Below are 22,513 nucleotides of genomic sequence, written 5' to 3'. Positions count from 1 at the left end.
CTGGATGATGTCAGATTTCTCCTCTATGTCTCACTTTGTGCCCCCAAGGCTGAGAAAATGGATTGATTTTAAATGGGACCTCTCGTGCCAAATTTCCTAAGAACTTCAAATGAATACTCTCACTCAGTCATGACAAAAGCCTTCTCAGATTCCAAGAACATGTCCGTGGCCTGCATGCTCCTCTTTGGTTTGAATAACAAAGAACCTCTGCTCATAAAGGGATCTTTCAAGAAACTTCTTGTAAATCAATCACTGACAACTGCACAGTCAGTCTTCTTGGTCTTGTCAGTTTTTAATTAAAAAGTTGCGCCAACAAGTGTTGACAGACACAAGCAGCACAGCTTTCTTCAGAAAGTCCAAATTTGCCTAAAGGTGAGTATGCAGGACAGGTTACTGTGCTGCTCACGGAACAACAGCTGAAAATGACCTGCCACATAGAAACAAAAACCAAACTTTAAAAGATAGTTTCTGATTTGTGTATGCCCAAAATGTGCTTTCTAACATTTTGCCCCAATCCAGGCCCAGATGTAGCCCCAGCATAAACAAGGTGTCTGGGTTTACCCTGCATCCTTTGATGACATGACATCATTCACTCACCAGTGGTGGCTTACAAGGAGTCAGGAAATGATAGCTCTGTGTTTCCATCCATATATTCTCCTAGAAAGCACTTGGATGTTTGCATTTTAAATTGATTAATGTGCTGGAAGAAGGAAATCTCTGTTCCAAAGCTATCCAGCACTAAGTGTCTTTCCCTTCACTACACCACCTCCTGGTGATTTCAACCAGCTCCTGAGACTTATTGACACACATCTTACAGGATGCCAGCAGATGCTCATGCAAAAATAGTGAAGACTTAGAACTGACAATCCAGATGATAGGAGGTGAAAGGAAAGCAAAGGCAATATTTTTTAGAGGTTTAGTCTGCTTAGGATGACGTTCAACATCATAGAGAGGGCAAGAGAGAGAGGGAAAGAACAACTCCGTCTAAAAGTATTTCTTTCGAGACAGATACCCTTAAAAATAGAGAGGAGAAACCTGCTGATTTGGGGCTTGTGAAATCTTCTGTTCATAGATTTGTATGAAACCTCTGTAATTTCCTGCTTGGTCAGGAAGCACAGATTAAGAAAATTGGACCTGACTCACAAGCAAACTTGAGGCTCATTTGGAGACGTCTTTATCTTTGACCCCAAATATGAAAGTTTGCATTTTTATCATTCAGTCAGTCAGCTGCGGATTGCCTAAGATATAGGGACTTACTGAGGATTTGTAGAAGTCTTTTGAAAAGACTTTTGTTTCTACACTATCGAGTAATTCTGGCTGCAGCTTCAGATTTCCCCACTGGTTTTGTTTTTCTTTTACGTAGCATAGTCTGGGAATAAAGTAACACAGACAGAGCAGAACAACAACAAAGAAGGACCATTTCTCTTAACTTTGTCTGAGCATATAACAGCCTTTTGTTTCTCACTTTTTATGGTGCTTCATCTGCATTTTAGTTAGGGCTCATTTCTGAGCCTATGGGCTCAGACCCATGGCCTATGGGTCCAGTACTATTGATGACTGCAGTTATGTGGCATTTTATTCTCTGAGCCCTGTTTTCCTTGTGTTCTGAGTAAACAAAGCAGATAATGAGTAAAACATAGTCTCCGCCTCCCAGTAAATTATTTTTCCCCTCTTTAAAGAGCCAGTACCTTCTCATAAATTATTTTCCTTTAAAAACCCAAAAGAAACACTTTGTCTTGACCTGTAGCTTCTAGACTTTTCTGTAACTTCTATAATTAAGAGTAAAGGATAGTACTGTGGTTAAGGTATTGCGTTTGGACTCAAAATGTAGGGAAGCAATCCCCTGAAAGTTATTCCAGTCCTCCTTTGGCACAGAGCTATAAAGCTTGCTTTCCAAACTGGCTTTTGATTTTTGTTGTGTTTGGTTTTGCTTGTCCGGTTGGAGGTCTGGCCTTTAATGCCTCTAGCTCAATGAGAAGTCAGTGGGACCTGCAGTTTTTGCCATGTGTTAATCAAGGTCAAGGTGCTCCCAGAGCAACCAGGAATGCCATATTCCCAAATTAGAAGCCATGCTTGAAAGTCAGGTTTTTAATCTCTTGTGATAATTCAGAATACCTAATTTAGGTGGCAGGGGATTTAACTGACTCTATAAGGAGCCTAAGGCTCCTATGTGCCAAGCCAGAAGCTTAAACATTGGCAGAGTGAATATGTAATCCCCTGTGAACTGGGATGCTGGCCCATCACACCAGGCCACTTTGAGGCTTTGCAAGTGCTTGGAGACTCTCAGGTGCCCATCAAAGACAACACATGGAAAAAGCAGAGTAGGGCATGATGAGCCCTCAGTAGCGCTGACTGCAGGCACAGAGCTATCATTTCCCCCCCAAAAAATCTCTTCTGTAGGGTCCTGTTTAAAAATATCCAGAAATCACACCAGCATCCATGTCTTTACAGCAGGGATATGGAATGATGGTGGGTAGCCAAGCAGAAGGTTAAAATACTAAGAGTAGGAGATTGATTCTCATTCTTTTTTTGTACTCATCAAACCAAGAGCACCTATTCTAAAACTGATGGACTTGCCTCTGTGAAATTCCTTCCATGAAAATGAAAAATGGGCTCTGACTGACAGAGACTCCTTAGTTACAGATGCTATTAGGTAGGCAATACATATTGACAGCAAGCAAAAGTAGGCAATACATATTGACAGCAAGCAAAAGCTTAAGTTCATTTTAATCCTCATAATCACTTATTGTATGTTCTAGTGAGTTTGATGTCACATCGGGATATCATCCAAGACTAATAATGATTATGACACTATCACATGAAGGCTGGCTTTTACCTGACCAGAGCCCAGCACAGCAGCATGGAGAAAAGAGAGCATAGAGGAGACAGAGACCCTTAGCTTTTCCCTGTCCAGGCACAGGCACTCAAGAAAAAACTCAGTGTCTTCTGCAATGCATATATGCTTTGGATGGTGGACAAAGAAAAAATAATGGCAACATCAGCAGCTATAACTCTGCCAAATTCTCTCCTGATGTGGGATTTACAAAGGTTATCATGGACTGGGGAATAATTTCAAAGGACTTCTTTATTACTATGGCCTGGGGCCAGGGGAATAAACCTTCTGAAGCAGAGGAGGATTCCCTTTACCTCAGGCTATTTGTTCTAACTGTGAACACAGTGCAGAATTGGACTTACCAGTCTGTCCCTTCCAGAGGATCCCCAAAGTCTCTTCTTACAGCACCTAAAGAAAATCAGCTTCTGGAGATGAAAAGATTAGAGCTGAATTTGCCACTACCCAAAGCACATTGTGTAACACTGTAAAGGGAAACGGATGGGCCAATGTCAGGCGAAATTTGTGCTCCTATAGAAGCTGCACCAGGAGAGAGAAGGCAGAAACTGATTTCCTAAACATCATGTGAAACTCTGAGATCAGACTAGAGAGATCTATTTTAAAAAACTTAACAGATACACTGAGCAGTAAAAAAGTGTATTTTTTTGTTTGTTTTGTTTCTCTGAAGTTTCTGGTCTGATGCAAACACCCCATCCTCTCTTTTGAAAGTCCCAGCCTTCCTTTTAAAAAATTATTTCAATTTCTCAGCAGATGGTTATTACTTTCTCTGAGTCAGACATCATGTCAAGATCAGGCAGGAGAGTTAAACACTGAACTTTTCCTAAAATGTAGGTATGGGTGCTCCAGACTATGTGCAGTTGTATTGGGGCAACAAATTGGAAATTCCTCAAGATGGTGTCCTATGTGAAGACACTTCCATTGCCATCAGGACTTCTTCAAGGGGTCCAGCCTCAAGAGAGTATCTTTATTACTTTTTTCTCTCCAGTCCCTCATTTCACTGAATGCAGGAGGCTGCTGGATCCTCAAAGCTGGTAGATCTCAGCACATATCTTTTTTTGCTTTCTAGTGGAGATGTTCTAAGCTTGTACAATTGTTGTGTCCCAGACAGGTCGACATAGTTGTGGTTTGCAAAGGAAAGAAGGATAGAAACTTTCATTATTTGCTGTTGCTAGTCATGAGGTTATGGCACAGTCAACCTGTTTTGATTGTGCCCTGTAGTGTAACAGAGGTGCTCAGACACTGATTGGTTTACTGTGGAATATACTGAAGCCTCATTTTTTTCTCCCCTTTCATTTATTTTCCCAGCTTCTTCTTTCCACAACAATCAGAGCTGCCATTATTTTTTTGCCTAAAGAGAAATCCCCAGCCAGTCGTGAAGCAGACTGAAGTGCTGGGAGTGGCCATACGCTGCTGTCAGCTTTAGTGCTTTTCATTGGCATTAAAGCTTGGGATCACGTGGAGCTTGGGATCACAGGCTGAGGGCAGGGTAGGAATGTGCATGCGCAATCACAATATTTATCCCTCAGTCAGTGGGAACACAAAGCCCATCCCAGCCATTCGATGTCCTGCCTTTGGATCAGTTAATTAGAACCTACTTTTGCATGATTCTGAGTACATCCAAACTCCAGGTAACTTCAAGGAAGCTAAGAGCAAGGTTTCCAAGCACTAAGCACAAAATAATAATAAGAAAACCTACCCCTGACCGAGTCTGATTGCTCAGTTTGTTCCTTGCTCAGAAGTGAGCCTCAGAGCAGGTTGCCTTCTTCTCTTGCATGGTAAGTTCGAATGCACAAGAAGGTTTCTGCTGCAGATTCCACCCTGAGCAGCTCCTTCCTGGAATCACTCCTGAAAATGAATTTACAGCTTCAAGACTACACCTGCACAGGAGATGCCTGTGGCAGTCAGTAGGGAATGTGCCTAATTAAATATGAGCAGATTTTCAAAGATTGCTTCATCCAAGAAGCAAAAGCTAAATAATTATATGGAACAAGATGATTACCTGGAACAAGATAATAAAACTCCTAATGTTCCTGTTTATGATATGACTGTGAAGCTTCTCTGTTAAAGCTGGGATGCAATGCATTATCATTTATTGTCTAATAATAAAGAAATAATGCTGCTGGTATTCTGTGTGAGTCGTGCTTTTCTTCCAAATAAAATTCCACTTGGAACTGACCCATCCAAGTAATTCCCACAATTTTTTCCTGGCTTATGCTCACCTGGGAGGAAGGAAGACTTAGGAAGGGAGAATTATGCTTCTGCATCATATATTGAATACATCTGATCTGGGAACTTTGGCAGGTCTTGAAGGAATGGTCTCATCTTTACAGTAAGGAAAAAAAACCCAAAGCACATTTCTACGAGAAGACAAATTGCAGTGAGAGGGTAGATTTGGGACCCTGTCCCACCTCTTTTGTGTGATGAAAATGTGCTGATGCCGTGGCTCTAGGTACCCCTCTCTCCTGGATTTTGTTATGAAAAGGAGAGCTTTGCCACTGTGTGCGCCTGGTCAAAAGCTGCTGGAGATCTTTTGTTCCTCATCAGCTGGGGGTGTGATTGCAGGGTGTGCCCAGTCCATGCATCCAGCCCCTACACAAGCAAACCAGCAGTTAAAATGTTGATATTCATGATGATTTAACTCCTCTGACCTCCCTGTGGCTGAGTTCCAAGCTTCGCTCTGATCTCCACCCTGCCTGTATGCATTTTTATTTGTATCCACTTTTTTTCCAACCTTTCTCTATTTCTTTTAAAGAAATGTGGAATTCTGGGGAATAAAATAGCAGCTCATGAGAGGTGCCAATGTGTTATACCATGAGTATAGCTCAGAACAAGTGCTGTCTAAACTCAGTCTCAATACTCACTGAATTTCACTGATGACCCTTTACAAGACATTAAATTACTGCTCGTCTCAAAAGCAACACTTCCTCCTCCTTGACTGTCTCTCACATCTTCTCTAAAGAGATTTACAATGTCTTCTGCAGCTTGGCTTCAAAAATGTCAAAGTATTTTGGCAATTGCTGCTGTAACTGGTCTTCATGCTGCAGCTCCCCACCTCTGTGAAACTCTCCCTGAAATGAATCCTGATAATGGGGACCAGCTCCACTGGGGTTTTAATGCACCACTTAGTTCTTTCAAATTCTTTAAAAATTTTTGAATTTCTGTTAGACTGTTCACACCTTCACAGCTAAGTATGAATTGAAAAGTCCTCTTGGGTTAGGACTTACGGTTTTACCTGGGATAGCATCTCAGATTTGGAACCTGCATTTCTATAGGGACTTTAGTGTGTCTGCCTAAAATTTCCTACATGCAGAAATCCTGGAATCTCTGTGTTATAGGGCTGAGCAGTTCAATTCAAGTTAAAAAAAACTTTGATTAATAATGTGTGTGTTTTAGTTGCCGTTTGTTTTTAACCATTTGTGCAATACCTCAAGCCAATTGGCAGGATTAATTGGTTCACAATACTATATTAATTAATATCACAAAATCGTTTTGAAGGAAGGAAGAGCTAATTAACTACAAAGCATTAATACTCCAACTGGGAGAGAACCCAAGGGAAAAAGTCTACAGTGTAATTAATACAAAATACATTTTTTCTTCCTGCCCTACAATCTCCCCACAGTCCCAGACACTAATGACTTTAATTTGGCTTTCTGAAAGGTTTTCTGCTCTCTATCAACCTATCCCATGCTTAAAAATATCCAGAGATAATTTGTATTTTTTTTTCTTTCTTGACCTTTTCTTTCTGGCGATTCCCTCGATGCAAGGCATGAGCTCAACTCTTGCCCTTGTTCCTGTGAAGTGCTTGTGAGGCAGGTTCTTTCTGATATGGCCGTGCTGGTTAGGATCCAATGTCCAGCAGTCAGTAACACAGGCACAGCAGGAGAACAAGGCAGCAACCCTTTCCATTCTATACTTTCCCTTCCTACTACACATCCCACATTTTTCCTGTGAATGTCAGATGACTCACTGATTTATTACAGCCTTTTTTAAAAATCTAGTTGGCAGTCAATCTGCTTCAAACCACAGTGCATTTTATTTATTTGCTGTTCTCTAGTAACAATTCTCAAAAAAAAACCACAAAGCTAAACAAAATTACAAATTATAGACAATTAAGGAGGGGAAAATACCTAACAAATATGTGCTTGTTTCTGTAAAATTCCAACTAAAAGCATACTGCCCTGCTTTTTGTGCTTGGACTTCAACCACTTACACAGAAATGCCCCCAAGTGAGGAGTTGGGCAAGGGCACACAGAGAATTGTCATAATAAAAACATATAGTGAAAAAAGCTACATTCTCACTATAAAAATATCTCCCTGCTAGAGTTTGGGCTGAGATAACTGATGGCATCCAGGAAATAAATGTTTACAAATGTCTAAACCAGAATTTATAAATGTGAAATAGTAGCTTTAGTGAACTAGCCATCAAATCCTAAAACTTTTGTCCATATGAAAATGCTTGAACTACTTCAGTAAAACTGAAAAAGTGAAACAAATAGACCAATAAAAAACAACTGTAATACCGAAGCATTTCCACAGCATATGGCTTATTCCCTGGTAAGAAGCATCTGCAGCAGTGATTATGCCTAATTATTCAATTTAAGGAAAAAAAAAAATAAAAGAAGCCCAGGACTCCAATTTACACAGTTCTTAGGAGTTAAGACACAGTTAGCACAAACCATATGCCCAAGTCAGGTCTAAGTCCAGCATGGGAAATACAGCTGTGTGGTATTGCCAGGAGAGCGCTGTGTCATTAAGGAGTCTGCTCCTTCAAAGGGAAGGTTAAATCAAGCTCCCGAATCTCTGGATGAATAATCTCATTATTTTCCTGAGAAAACATCTCACCTAGAAAATACAGTGGAGTCTTGCCCAGACATGTTTTCTATAGGTGGGAATTGGTAATACGTGGATGAGGGCGTGGAATGGCCCTGCTTTGCTCGGTGAAGTCTCTCTCCATTAATCATTGCATGTCTCATACCCGACAAAAAGTGTTGATGGTACAGGTTTAGACACACTTTTGAGTTAGAACAAAACCCATGTCACACCAGCTCAGCTAACATTGGGTATTGTGTTTGTAGTTGCCTGGTGTGATGCAATGGAAAATTGCAAATAAAATTCTGATGCGTTGTCAGCTGTGAGCTTTATCTGTAGGCAAGAGGGTGTCACAGAAACAGAGCAGCTCCCCAGGTCTTGCCACAGACACCTCCCTGGGACAGGGGGAGGAGAGGAAGACTGAGATTACTGTTGTGATAGGTGGTTTTTCTCACAAAAGCGAGTTTGGTTTTGAGAGATTTGCATCTTTATTTTGTTTATCTAGGGTTGAATTTCCTTTATCACCTTCTGTAAGTCTGTGTAATCCAGGGCTGAATACACCTGCCAGTTTATAGAGCTAGCCAATGCACTGTGATGCCTTTCACTGGCACTTCACATAGTGAAAGATTCCTGCCACCTCTTTTGAGAAGTTCTAACAGCTTCATTAATTGTTTCATGTTTATTAATTGTTTCATGTTTGTTAATTGTGTCACCCTCATTCTTTCGGTAATTGTTTTCATGCTGAGAATAAAATCTGGCAGCTTTGAACTCTGGCAGGAAGCAAGTGATCAGCACAGAAAATACCTCATTTTTCTTCTGTGAATTTCTCTTCAGGTGTTGCTATAATAGAAATTATTGAAAGTTTGCCATTTGCCGACTCCTGGAGGAATTGCTGAAAGGAAAGGCATTGGCAGCACATCACATTGTAGCTGATAGCAAATATTCCTAAGAGAGGGATTCACCTACCACCAAGGCAGCTGTGAAAACCAATGTGGCACTGGCAGTGCTTGGAAACTGCTGGAGCAGATGGGGCAGCAGGTCTGGGAAGCAGGACCAAGACCAAGCTTCTCTGGCCATCACATGGTGGCATTCTCTATCTGAAAGACACACAGGATCCTCCAAGATATTTCCTCCCCCATCCTCTCCCACATTATTCCTTACCACATCCCTTGGGTGACCTGGAATAGGGTTTTCCTGGGCATACTCTACAAGCTGCAGACTCTCCTGCTTCATAACATGTCCTTGTCCCTTTTTAGAGATTCTAGCCTATTCTATGAGTCAAAAAAAAAAAAAACCAAAAAAAACAACCCAATACCCCAATCATCCCCAGCCCAGCCCCAAGCTTCTCACCTGTTTTACTCTGGGTTGACTGGTCGTTGCCTGAGGGAAAAGCATTGCAATCTGGCACTCACCAGTTATCCTGGCTGTCAGCCCAAGCAGCAGGTCACCCACAGCAGCCTCAGGAGAGAGCTGGGATAGCCTTGGGACCGGTGCCAGCTTTCCCAGCTAGGGCCAGGGAGGTGGAAATAGCCAAGCTTGTTGAAGTAGCTGGAGGTCCCCTGCACTGGGCTGAACCAGTGTCTGTGCTAGATCAGGAGTGTGCACAGCTCACTGGGATGTTTGCACCTGCCATCTCAAGCTGCCTTCACACACAGCTCACGAGGTGCTGCTCTGCTCTCTGACAGGAGGAAGGCAGCTCTTGGAAATACCTTTGCAATGTAAATTGTCAGGGGAGCAGTTTCAAAAACCAAACCTTTGACAAATCCTTACAACACTATTATTACCACACGCCATGACCAGGCAATTATTTTACTGGAGTCCTTACAAAGTGGAAATACAAAATGGGCAGAAACACATTCAAAGAAAAGCAAATCAGTGGGACACAGGGTTAATCTCGACCTTTGGTGGTGGAAACTGAGGAGAGGCCTTGCTCAGCTTCGAGTGGTGCAAAAGCCATTGCTCACTTTTCCTTCACAGCTTGCCTCCTGGGCTTCTCCAGCTTGTCAAGTTCAGCGCAGGTACAGGCTCAGTAGCTGTGCCTGGAGCATGTTCAGTTAAACATTCAAATTGCAAAATATTTTTGCAAAAACTTCTTGCCATATTCACACAATTCCAGGGCCATTTTTCTCTATTACAAGGGAACAAAGCCAGGTAGAAACCCCTGTTTTCTATAAGCTTTAATATAGTTTGTAAAATGTGGGGTTTGAATCTAAGGAAGCAAGTGACATCCTCTGCTTCTCTTGTGTTTTTGTAGGGTCTGCATGAGTCAATTTTGAATGTATGGCCAAAAGAAAATGCAGATTCATGAGCCAAAGCTAATGTCTTTTACTTACTGGCACAAAACACCTTTTTCCCTGAAGATAGTCTACACTGCTTCAATCATTTGGCTCTTTCAATTTTAGCAGCTTCCAAAAGTGATAAAATGTATATTGCTACAATATACATTTTGGATGTACATTTTCAAGGCCTTAAGACCATGAAGTCATGTCTGTGTGTGTCATTCTTTCCATTAGCGATGAGCCTGAGGTGCTGAGTTTATTCCTGAGTCCAGATGAGTATTTGGGGCCTGTTTTTTCATCTGGATATATGATCAGATGCCTTTCCTGAGTAAACACATTTATATATATCTATTGTTTGAGTATTCAGAGAAAAATATAGCCAGCTTTGTGTCACTACTGAATGTGACAATCAGTATTTCTTCTCATGCTGAGGATAAAATAAGGTAGAACTGTAGTGACTGAACAATAAGTAGAATCCTTGCAATCTTCTGAAAATTTTAGTCTGTTATACATCTGTCTCGATTCAGAATCTTTTGTTTATTTTTAGTTGGGAAAGAAAGTGTTGTCTAGACTCGTCCCTATTGATGATTAACTGTTCAAGGGGAAACACACAGCAGGCACGGATATAAAGATTCAGATGGGAAAATTGCTATATGTTTGAACACTGTATCCTGCTAGATAATTCTTTCCTTTGGGGACATGCCTAAGTACAGACTGCTATATTGTGCTACAAAGTCAAGCTGAAGTTGATATTTAGGAGTGTTGAGACTGCCCAACCTCTGTGAGAGTCTGGGCAGTCTCTTGGGGTTTGTCCTTGAGGCAAAAGTTGCTCTTCCTGAAGGCAAGAAAATGAATGCACTAAGTATTTTCTCTGTTTGCTGTATACAGGCCAGCTAAGCTCCCTTTGCCCTGAGCTCCAAGGTGTGTTCCTTGTGCTAGTTTTGACAGCTATCAATTTCAGTGTCACGGTAAAGGACAAATTGGGTACCCAGAGTGGGCGCAGTGGATTTTACGCGCACCCCTGGCAGGCAGCGCACAGGCCTTCCAGTGAACATGGCAACAACGTCTGTAAAATGAGCACAATAATCCTTCATTGTCTCCAGTGTGGGAAGCTTAATTAGGAATTTCAAATCATCTTGAGCTCCTCAGAGAGATGGTGCATATGCTGATACAGTGAGTAATTTGGCACAAATGCTTTATCACACCTACAACTCTATTACCATGTGGATATGCCAGGGCAAATAGAGCAGCGAATGTCCCAAATTCTGTGGAGACAAACAGCTCTGGAATTGCCTGAAGACCTCTAGCAGAAAACAGGTATACACCTTCTGTGCAGAGGCTTTATTATAGCACATACTGATATATCAGCAACCCACAACTTTTCATCCCTATAGAAAAGGACATTCACAACCACATTCTTTTGGCAGCACAGAGATACACCTACAGTTCAAAACCTCCTGGGACCCCCTGGGTACAAAGTCACAGCCACAGCTTACTGGCAATGCACGAAAGCTCTGTCTATAGTGTGCAGACTTTCTGGCAACACAGCTGCATCCCCAGAGCCTGGTTTCCTATGAGCAGTGATATTCCAATCAGACCACATCCCTTAAGGCAGAGAGATGATACAGAAACACCTCACATTGCAAAGGGAGATGCCTTTGAAAAACATTTTAAAACCAAAAAAAAAAAACCCCACACTAGATAACAGGGGCTTTATTGTTACTTAAGTGCCTACAATGTCAGAACTATCTGTGCATGAAGTGGATGCTCAATGTTAATAAAATACATTCCAACTGAACAGTTTATGTGTTCTGCTGAGCTGTACAAACCACGAGAGCTCTCTGCTCTCGTGGTTTGTGTTCCCACCATGAACTCCTAATAATGAAAGCACTGACCCAGCAATCAGCATTTTGAGTGCAAGCCCTGAGATTGCTCAGCTGGGTGTATTTTTTCTCTAGAAGAGAGCATGTAATGCAATTAATCCAGCTAGTGGTACAGTGTGTGAGGGGCTGGTCACTCTTCTGTAGGAACAGAACAGCTGACATTCTAGTATTTCCTTATTTCTGAGCACTTGACTGTCAAAGCTTATGATGTTCTTTGACACAGGGAAGACAAAAAGTAAGGGGGAGTTATTTAATATTATACAGCAGATCCAGATTTGTTGTTATTTAGGATTATAGCTAGAATGAAATACTGTGGGATTTACTTTAATCTCCCCAAGGGACTAGGTCTGTTTGGAAATGTCAGTGTGTAGGCCATGGCTGATCTACTGGGAATCACTTAGACCCAGAGCATTTTTTTTTTGTGGTGGTTGTGCTCATGTTATGCTCAGGAACTATTCAAATTGGGGTCTCCGTTTCCAGGTGTGTTGCTGGCTGTAGCTGAGTGAGGTGTTGGAAACATAAAAGAGTTTTCTTTCTTTCCTTGTGGCTTCTGCTTTCGGCTGGGAGCACAGACAGGAGAGCTGGAGGCAAGTGGCTGCCAGACTGCTTTTTATCATCTTGCTCAGTCCAGGGCAGCCGTGCCACTCCCCCAGCACCACGTCCTTCAAGGACTGCAGGACTGGACAGAGCAGGACATCTCTGCCACTTCCACACTGTCAGAGGAGGTGGAGAGTGGAGCCAGAACTCTGCGCAAAGGAGAAAATTATCAGAAGTCATTTTTAACAGCCTGATAAGTAATAAATCAAAGTCACTTGTATTTTGTCTATCATGCAGCAATGAAAGGTGCCCATTACGCTGTCGGATGCGATACAGGAGGGCCCTGGAGAAACCCGGGTTAGTGTTTGGAGTTGCCTGCTCAGAATTGCCTCCAGCAGCTCCCCGCGCTGACTCCGCCTTCGCTCCAGCTCATTGCTATAGCCCAGTGGTGGAGCGGCTGCACTGCACGGGTTGGTGAGAATTCCCTCTGGCTGGAATGTGCCTTCGGGTGTGGGACTGTGTGTAAGGATGGTAGGCACTTGCACTGGATGCTCATTCACCTTCCCCTGTGGATTGAAAGGCAGGAAAAAAGCCCAAGCCAAATTGAATAGCCATAGTGGCAGTAAGATTGTCCTGTGGAGCCTCCAGCACTGGACACTGAGAATTATGAAGACCTGTGTGGGTCAGACTCAAAGGTGTTACTTCCCTCAAGAGCCTGAGTTGACATATATGATTGGAAACACGAGATAAGCCCCTTCTGAGAATATCTGACAGGTCTGGAGAATGGGACTTGGCAGAGCTGCTTGCAGTACTGTAGCTTGCAAGAGAGGTGCTACACAAAGATGGAAATAGGGAGGGATGAAAGGGGATGAGTGTGCTGACTCATTTACATCCCACCACCTTCTCTTGGGCCTTCAGTCAGCTCTTTGCTGCACCATGGTTTGGTGGCAGGAATGACAGCATTCTGTAGAGAAGCTGGTAAACTGCACTGTTCTGCTGTATGATAAGGCACTCTCAACAGTGTTTATAAAAAGAAAATATAGTCTATATGTTTATGGAAAACTTGTAAAGAAGTTGCCAGCACAGCTTGTACTTAATGGCAGTGAAAACCAAAATGGACAATAAAAATAATAATTTAAAAAAACCCATAAAGGCTTCTGTCTTGGATAGGAAATTGAAAATGAAATATTTCCAGTTTGTTGGGTTATGCCTAAGTACAGTAGGTCTTGCTAAGCTATGTCAGGTTCCATGCCTGCTTCAAAGTTTACTTTGATCTTCCTTTATTTACATTAGCCTTTGCCACAGAATTCACAAAGAGTTTTCAATGACTGCTCCAAGTCATATATTACACTGTGCTAAGACAAGTTTTAAGTCAGTGTTGTGATGGTGCACATTATCTGGTGTTACAACAATACCCAGCAGCATGAAGTATTACCCTTATTCCTTCAGAGCACACACTCCAGAATTTATACAACCTCAGTGGTGGTTGCACATAGTTAGGAACTGGGTCTAATAAGCCATCCCCAAAGGTCTGTGAATGTTCCCTTTCAAACCCAAATCTCATTCTCAGCATGCTTTTTCACAGAGCGTGCTCTCTGAGTATGGTACATTGTGGTATGTAATGGTCCATGAGCAAACTCACAGGGACACAAACAATTGCACGAGGACAAGCAGCCAAGGAAGCATCAAGCCAGGCAACGAGTCGTAAGTACAGGGGTTTTACCTGTTTTGCTTAGGTATAAGCAATTTGCATGTTTGAGTGCAACAGAAAATCCAGCCAAAAAATCACAAAGTCTCTTCTGCATCTCGCAGCACTCCCTTGCCTGGTGCCACAGACCTGGGCAGGCAGGATGGTGGCTGGCTTGGTCATTCCCATGGAAATGACAAGGAGACGTGGCTTCCCCATATTTCTAAACATCCCAAGGATGAGGCAGGAAGTGTCTCAGCATTAGTCCCTGACTATTTTGTCTATTTAGGAAGTATCATAACAATAGCTTTGTAACAAGTGTCATGATAAATTCCTTAGCATGCTAAATCCTAGATTTTCTCCCTCCCATTGGCTTTGGTTAGGTAATTGGAAGGATGACGAAGTGGAGAGACTGGTGAGATGATCAAAGCATCACACTGAGAGTTAAATTTTCACTGAGTCCACCTTAGGCTCCTGTAGAGCCAGGGAATCCTGAACCAAGCAGATATTCCAGCAGTGACAGACAGTGTGAGAACACTGTGAATGGCTTTGAATGCAGATCTCATGCTGTAATTTACACTAGTCAGAAGGCTACAATAACTCTATCACTCCCAGAGTGTGGGGAGTATGAATATTCCACCACATTTTCAAGAAGCCAGACAGTTGGTACAGAGGACATTATGCAAACACCAAGCTTCTCACTCCCATTAAGAATCTGCTCCAAGTAATCCAAGTAATGTTCCAAACTTGAATGTACTTAAGAAAACATCTAATTCTTAAGATTAGAAATTTAGTTTTATTTATGTAGCAATCTACCATGTTTCCATTGTCTTTTAGAATAACAATAAGAAAGCAAATAAGGCATTCTGCCATCCCCACCGAGGGCTAAAGGGAGGAACACCAACCTCACACCCTGCAACACATGCACTGCAGAATGCCTGGGAAAAGAAACTATGTATTTATAATGCCATTTTAGGAACATTTGTATTCTTACCAGTATTTCTGGTTGCAGTAAGTCTAACTGATACTGCATTTACATAATAGATCTTTTAAAACAAAAAAAAAGTTGCATTAATTAGTGAAAAATTATCAAATAGTCATAAATCAGTAATAAGTAGCTATGGCAAAATATTTCAATGGTTGTATTTGAAAATAGATCTGGAATTACTAGTTTGGGAGTTTCTGAGTTTTCTGTTGACTGGGTTGTTTAAAATGGAATATTAATCACTAAGTAATTCTCATTTGATACTATGCAATGTATGTAAATTGTGAAAGGAATGGACAGACAATCAGAAACCAAGAATTTAGGTGTGACAGTGGACACAATTCAATTTTTTATGATTTTCTTGAATTTTCTGTCCTCACTTTTCTGTCTTTCAGTTTGAGAAAATAATGTGTTCTTATCTTAATAAAACATTCTGAGGTTCTCATATACAGTTTTATTCATAAATACAAACCATTGTAACTTCGCATATAGAAAATACAGTCAATATTTGCATTGAATACTGACCACTGGGTTTTAATCTTCCCTCTGTAACATCAATGGCACTGTCCTGGGAGCACTGCTGACTATAAACAGAAGGTCACACCCTTTCTGCCTTCCTCATACACCTTAGTGGATGACATGGAGTTTGGGGAAAAGGCCCTATGACAGTGAAGACGTGTAAAACTGAAGCAGGGGAAGAGATGAGTGCCATATTCCAAAGTGGAGGTGAAAGTGGAACTGGACCACTTATTCTATTTCCCTCTGAAACCACTCATCTCCACCATTAAAGAAAAAAAATGGAAGGAGGGATGCTGGTTACTAAAAATCTATGTCTGCTGTGTTGTCCTGGGTCAATTGGTCATAAAATCAGGAGAGCAGCTGGAAATAGGGCCTGTAGGAGGTATTGTCTGTGGGAAAGGAGACTTTGCAAATTTTGTGGAGCACAGAAGCATGACAGATTAATGATAGGCTGTGCTCCTCAAGCTCAGATAGGAACATAAATACTCTGGACTTCAAGACTCCAAATTTGGATGATTTCCATTATAAAATACAGAGTGGTTTTTCAGAATCCAAATCCAAACTCCATCAAGTTCATAAGAGTATGAATGAAAAGGTTTTTATACTAAAGGGTGTAATCTGCAGTCATGTTAAATGTTTGTAGGCCCATTAATCTCACCAATAATCTGACCTAAAAGTTTTAGCATTCTCTCTTTTTTTCCTAAACATTTGTTTAGGAAATTTTAGCAGCATTGTCAGTCATAGACTCTAAATGTCAGAAATGGTTCATTAAACCTCCCAATACTACAAATTTCATTTTGGAAATGCATTAATGGAAAAAAATAAAGGCCATATTGCTCCATTAATGAATGCATTGCAACACGTAGCAGGCAGATAATCTTTTTTCTAAGATGCCTTTTTCTTGAGTTTTTATAAAATCGGATGAAATTATATAGCTCCTGCTTGCATTTTTGTTTTCTCTTTCAAAACAAAAAAGCATCAGAATTGCCATGAAAATTGCATTGTGCTGTCAGGTCTCCATCCTGGGCTGCTGTGACCAACAGGGGGTCTTGGAAAACACCATTAGTCTGGAAGGTTCTTCCATAGATTGATAAAAGCTTTGCTGACTTGCCATGAAAGCATCTCAGGATGCACAACTGCAAAGCAACACGAGTGATGTTTTCAGAAAAGTGTAAAACAGGAAACCCTGTTATCCACCACGTGTGGGATGCCAGCCTGTTTGTGTATCCCCATGCAGCCAGCCAGTGCTGATTTTCAAAGTAAACTTCCAGCTGGGAAAAGGTTTAGTCAGGGAACATACAAAGGCAATAAATGAAAAGCTTCAAGGATCTGTGTCAACGAAATGTCCAGCACCATCTTGTGGCATCAGCATTAATTCAAACTAGTGGTCCTTTCTGCTGTGGAGACTTCTTAACTCTTGTGCTTTTCTCACCTGAAGAGACTGATCATTATAAAACAAGAGTACAGACACAGCTTCACTGATAAAAAGATCTTAAGACATGGACTTGTTGAAGCGGTTCTAGAGGAAACTACAAAAAATGCACAGTGGGCTGGAGCACCTCTCCTGTGAAGACAGGCCAGGAGAGCTGGGGTTGTTCAGCCTGGAGAAGAGAAGGCCCTGGGGAGACCTTGGAGCACCTTCCAGTACCTAAGGGAGGCTTCCAGAAAGTTGGGCACAAACTTTTAGTGGGGCCTGTTCTCATAGCCCAGGAGGTAAGAATTTTAAATTGGGGCGGGGGGGAGATCAAGATTCCCTATGAGGAGGAATTTTTATTTTTTTGTAATGAGAGTGCTAAAACATTGGAACAAGTTGCCCAGAGAGGTGGTAGATGCCCTGGAAACATTCAGGGTTGGGCTGGACAGGGCTCTGGGCAACCTATTCTATTTGAGCCTGTGCCTGCTCATTTCAGGATGACTTTTAAAGGTCCCATCCAATCCAAACTATTCCGTGATTCTGTGACTTGAAATAGGCTGGGGAATAATTCTGTTTCTGATGGCTTGGCCAACATTCCTTTCTTTGTAAGCTGAGATGAACTTGGTGCCAGCTATTGCTGAAATAGAGCTGCTGCCACATTTGCTTACATAGCTGGTGCATGACCAGGATCTAAGTCATTGTTTGTAGAGCACTATACAAGATGTTCTGCATTATTGTGTGTAGAAACCTGCATCATGCTCTCAGATAAGTTTATAAAACACTTCACAGCTTCATCCCTGAGTTAAATTGGGCCAAAAAAAATGGAAAGAGCCATTTCCAGGAAGTCTTTAATTTTCTGGATTGTGCTTCTTAGTCTTGGCTCAAAAAACAAAACAACCCATCTGACTTGCCTGGTGTTCTCCACGTCTGTGTGTGAATTAAGTTCCACTGTGAGGTGCTTGGTTCACAGATAAGATTTTATCCAACTGAGAGGGAACTCTGAAAGCTCATGTTATAATTTCTTTCAAGCTGAAGTTTCTCTGTCTCGTCTAGTGCTTCTTAGCCTGGAATTTACAAGCCGGTACTTAGGAATAAGGTTTTAGTTAACTCATTCTTTGGGCTCTGCTGAGATTGATAAAACATTCCAACATTAAACAGCACCTGGCAGGGGAACTGTTTGTTTATATTTCATATGGTTGCAGTATCATTACCAGATTAATTTCAGAAGTCATTGAATTCTTTGGTCTCTACTCAAAAGCAATGTACATGGGTGTAGCTCCACAGACATAAAATCTCTTGAGGATCTGGCCACAATTTTTTAGTAGTGGTCATAGCTCTGCTGCAAATATGCTAATGCATAAGGCCTTTTTTATAAGTACCCACATACTTTTTAAAGCTTAAGCTTTGAATTTTAAAGCTCATGCAAATCATTTTTATGAAACCTTAAGTGGAAAAAAACCCCAAAATCTAAGAACCAACAAAAAACCCCCAAACAAATGAAAAAACCCAAACCAACAAGAAAACAACCAATTAAAAAAATCCCCAAAGCCCATAAACCACCAAGGCAAAAGGATATAGTACTTTCATCAGTTCTGTAATTACTAGTTAATCAGAATGTCATGATCATGCCTTGAATTGAAATGGTGGAGATCAGTTTTTTTTATAATAGCTCCCTGCTCACATTAACCCCTGACCTCAGGGACTGTCCCTGCAGTTGGCCATGACCCCACAGTCAGTTGCTGCACTCCTTGGTGTGCTCTTCCTCCAAACACCAGGGATGCAGTTTCCAAGGGAATTAAAACAGCTTATAGTCAGCTACTGCTGGCAGTGCCCTTCTCCCCTCTCTGACCACATCCAGAGGGGCAGAGGATGCTGTCCCCAGAGCCTGGGGACAAGGAGATCAGGGAGCCTGCTTGAGAACTCACTGTGACTTCTGTTCCCATCGTGGCACTGGTAGATACTGGTTAGATACCTAAAAAGCCATCTGAAGGTTTGATCATTTAAGATTTAAGTCTAGGCTAATGGTTTATTGTAACAGCCTTTCAAGCAGGGACCAAACACAGGTTCTCAAGGTTCACCTCAGCAATGTTGGCACTTGTCTTAAAAAAAAAATAATTAAAAATTGAGATAAACCCAACTATTGACCAAAGGTAAATGTACTCAGCCTTTTTCTTTTTTTTTTTACAAAAAAAGTTAATAGCTGTTGAATCTCAGATATAGTTGATATTTAGTTTAGCTCTCATTTTACTAGCTATTTAAGTGAAACAAAGCTGTACTTTATTCAAGCCTGTAGCTACAGTAATTCCTTCCTTGCCTTTCATAATAAATCAGGCAAAACAGAGTTCTGAAATAAGACATGTGTGATGCATATTTGTAGTCAGTGACCACTGAAAGATATTTTAAGTCACAGAGAAAGTTGATAAATTACTTTACCATAAAAATGGAAATTTAGTTGGGAATATATTTTAACCACATGGGTGCCAGGAAGGCTTCTCCATGCTTCTGTAAAAAATTGCTTAACAAACAGATGTCTGATCTCCAGCTGAAGGGATTACAGAATAAATAGCAGATTTGTCCTTCTAACTGTGGCTTAGTGAATCATAGGTAATATGTCAAACTTGATGCACATCAATAAATTGACTTAATGTGTAAGTTGATAGGTGGGTTGTTTAGTTTTGGTATTTGTCAAATGGAATTTCAATCTGTCAGTAATAAAGTACGACAAACTACAGCAATGGAATACACTGATGTGCATGGAAAAATTATCAAAATTCAGCATGGACAAAACAGTGAACTGCTTTGGGCTAAGAGAGCAGACTGTGGCTTTATTAATTTATACAAGATAGTTAAATGAATTCATACTCAGAAAAAAAAGCTAAAACTATAAATTAAAATGTAATAGTGATAGATAACCTAAGTGAAGAAGAAAGTAATTGTTTTATTTGCAAAAATGTTAGAGAAAGGTACATTATTCAGTAGTTAATCATTGACAGAAATGCCTCTGAATGCTTGAATATGTTTTTAAATGCTTGAATGCCTCTGAGTGCTTGAATATGTTTTCAAGAGAAAATTTTTCTCACTATTGCCTGTCAGGAAATCTGATGAATGAAGACTCGATTTTTTTCAGCAGGATTGCTGAAAATAATTTTTTTATAGTGCTACAGAGCAGCGACATTTACCTTTATAAATTACAATAAAAACATAGTATTGGCTTTGACAACAAATTTCTGTAATGCTGTTTCATATCCATCATCTGCCTGAGCCTTCAATTGTGCACTGAGGAAAGAGGATGTTTTCTCTGAGAATAGAAATGCACCTTTCCTGTGGGGCAGAGATGCCTCTTGGCTCTTCTTGGGATCAATGCTTGTCCCAGGATACTTTGCAAAGAGGGAATTATGTATAATTTGAAAAAGGCCCACACAACCTTACAACCAGTCTTAATAGAAAATGGAGAGGTTTCCTGTGACATTGAAAGAATTAACAGCTGAGATTGAATCCTGCCCCCTGCTATTAATCCACTGGGCAAGTAAAACATCCCTGTGAGCACCGGCAGCTCGCTCCAGAAATTATTCTGTTGCAGCCCTCTGCGCCTTAAATAATTTTCAGCATCAGTAACCACGGTGTGTGGCATGCCCACACTTGTGCAGGACACCCCCTGTGGGACAGGGCAGCTCCTGCCTTCACTGAGTGTGGAATTGGAATGGCTCACAGGGCTGGCCATGGCAGGCTGCAGCCAGTTTCATTTCCTTAACCTGGGAAAAAAACTGTTTTAAAGTGCTTTTCTTTTGGTTTTCACACCCTGATCTAGCAGGTGGCTGCTCGAGGTGATGTAATGAAGGTGAGAGTTACTTTCTCCTCTCCAGTAAGGGGGCTTGAGCTCTCCCTACCCTGTTCCCCAAGAGCAGGAGAGGACCCTCAGCATCTCCTGGCAGTCTGAGCAGTGTGGCACTCTTGTATTTGGGTGCTACAGAACCATTTCTTGATAGTATCTCATGGAAATCTTAGGGGTATCATAAATGTTCCCATGTAGGAACTTGCTGATGATGGAGTATTCCTGTGGTAATCTTCAAGGGGATATTTGCTGATGAGATAATTCTCTTGTCCCATTTTTCCTGTAGGAGTTTGTTGGTGGTGGAGGGCCTCTGTAGGAGTATTCCTGCAGGAATTTGTTGATGCTAGCGCACCACTGTAGAAGGACTTCTGGATTTATTTTGATGGGCAGCATTGGAGAGCAAAACAGTGGTTTGGCATGAGTTTGTGAAAACAAGAATCCTGTGGGTAAAGTGCAGACAGCAGACCTGAGGTTTTCTGTGCAGGATGGGAGAGCTAATGAAGGTGCTTCTCCAAAAGTGAAGAGAGGTGAAGCAAAGCTGTCTGCTTCAGCCCCTTCTGCCAGGGCTGAGAAAGGCTGCATGGAGCTGAAGAGTTTCCCCAGTCTGAGGAAAACTCTGTTTCCAAGGCATAACTTCTATTAAACAGGCAATGAATTTCTCTCTGTATGGAGTAGATTTGGATAGAAGTGACTGTGTAAGTTTATTTCACGAGAGAATTTCAAAACATATTGAAGTTCATTTCAAGAGAGGTCACTCTAAATTACCAAAAAAAGATCACTTCTTATAGTCCTGTTATGATATAATTAAATAAAGTTCAGGAAGACTCTAGACTTAATTAAAGAAGAGGAAAGGCAACACAACTGTCATCTTTGTACTGAAAATTTAATAAAACCTACTTTTCATGGAGGAGGGTTTTTTATAGTAATGCCTTGCCTACTAATTTATTTGGAATAATAGAGACTCAAAGTTCAAAGAAAATCTCACCTAAACCCAAGAGAAATCAAACAAAGCTGGTATTAAACCCAAATTACACCCACCTGAGAGAAAGGTGGAGACTTGAAGCCGGGAGTGGAGAATGTTAGAGTCAAAAGGGAATTCTCTTTGGAAGAGGGAAGCTGTGATTTTGGGAGGGATTGCAATGTGGTTTAGGTAATAAACAAGCAACACTCAAGGCTTGCCTCCTCTTTAGGAGTGGAGGCAGTGCAATTTTAGAGGTGGTAAGAAGCAAGGAGGATAAGGGCTGTCTCCTCTTCAGGAAGGGTGAGGTTTGTGGTTCAGAACAAGGGCAGGTGGACTGAAAATTAATGTTTAGAAAAAGGTAGAGACATGTTTGTCAGTCCAGAGTGTGCTGAGCCAGCTGCCCACTCCCTTTGCACAGTGACCTGATCTGGAGCCAGGATAGTGTAAAACAGTATATCTGTGCTGAGGAGCTTGCCTCGTGAAGAGAAATGCATATACAGGCTAGCAAAATGAAAAAGTTCTCATGCATTCAGGAGTTGCTTGAGCAGAGACTTTCTCCCATGTGGCAGAAACAGTAAAACATCCCCAAAGCTAGGGGGGTTGCACAGTTGTATTCCAGGTTCCCTTGTGGTTGAAGCGCCTGTTGGCAACAGCTGAATTATTAAGAGGCATGGGAGGCATTGAGAGCTCTAGAAAACTCATATGTTTGCAGTCTTTGCAGGTAGTTGGGACATGAGCTACATGAGTATGTGGAGA

The 22,513-nt window shown here is 41.4% G+C and overlaps 1 long non-coding RNA gene across 1 annotated transcript; it reads right to left on the bottom strand.

The window, feature by feature from the left end:
• Positions 1 to 336: 336 nt before the first annotated feature.
• On the bottom strand, positions 337 to 8,754 carry LOC134416793 (uncharacterized). The gene is made up of 4 exons (XR_010027393.1): positions 8,627 to 8,754; positions 4,548 to 4,696; positions 3,196 to 3,241; positions 337 to 427 (listed from the first exon to the last, which is right to left on the bottom strand). It is a non-coding gene; the product is annotated as an uncharacterized LOC134416793 (long non-coding RNA).
• Between the last annotated feature and the right edge of the window lie 13,759 nt (positions 8,755 to 22,513).

The sequence above is a fragment of the Melospiza melodia genome, chromosome 3 (genome assembly GCF_035770615.1).
Source record: "Melospiza melodia melodia isolate bMelMel2 chromosome 3, bMelMel2.pri, whole genome shotgun sequence".
Classification (NCBI taxonomy): Eukaryota; Metazoa; Chordata; class Aves; order Passeriformes; family Passerellidae; genus Melospiza; species Melospiza melodia.
Note: the sequence above shows the minus strand (reverse complement) of the source record. Positions and strands in the feature narration are given on the sequence as shown.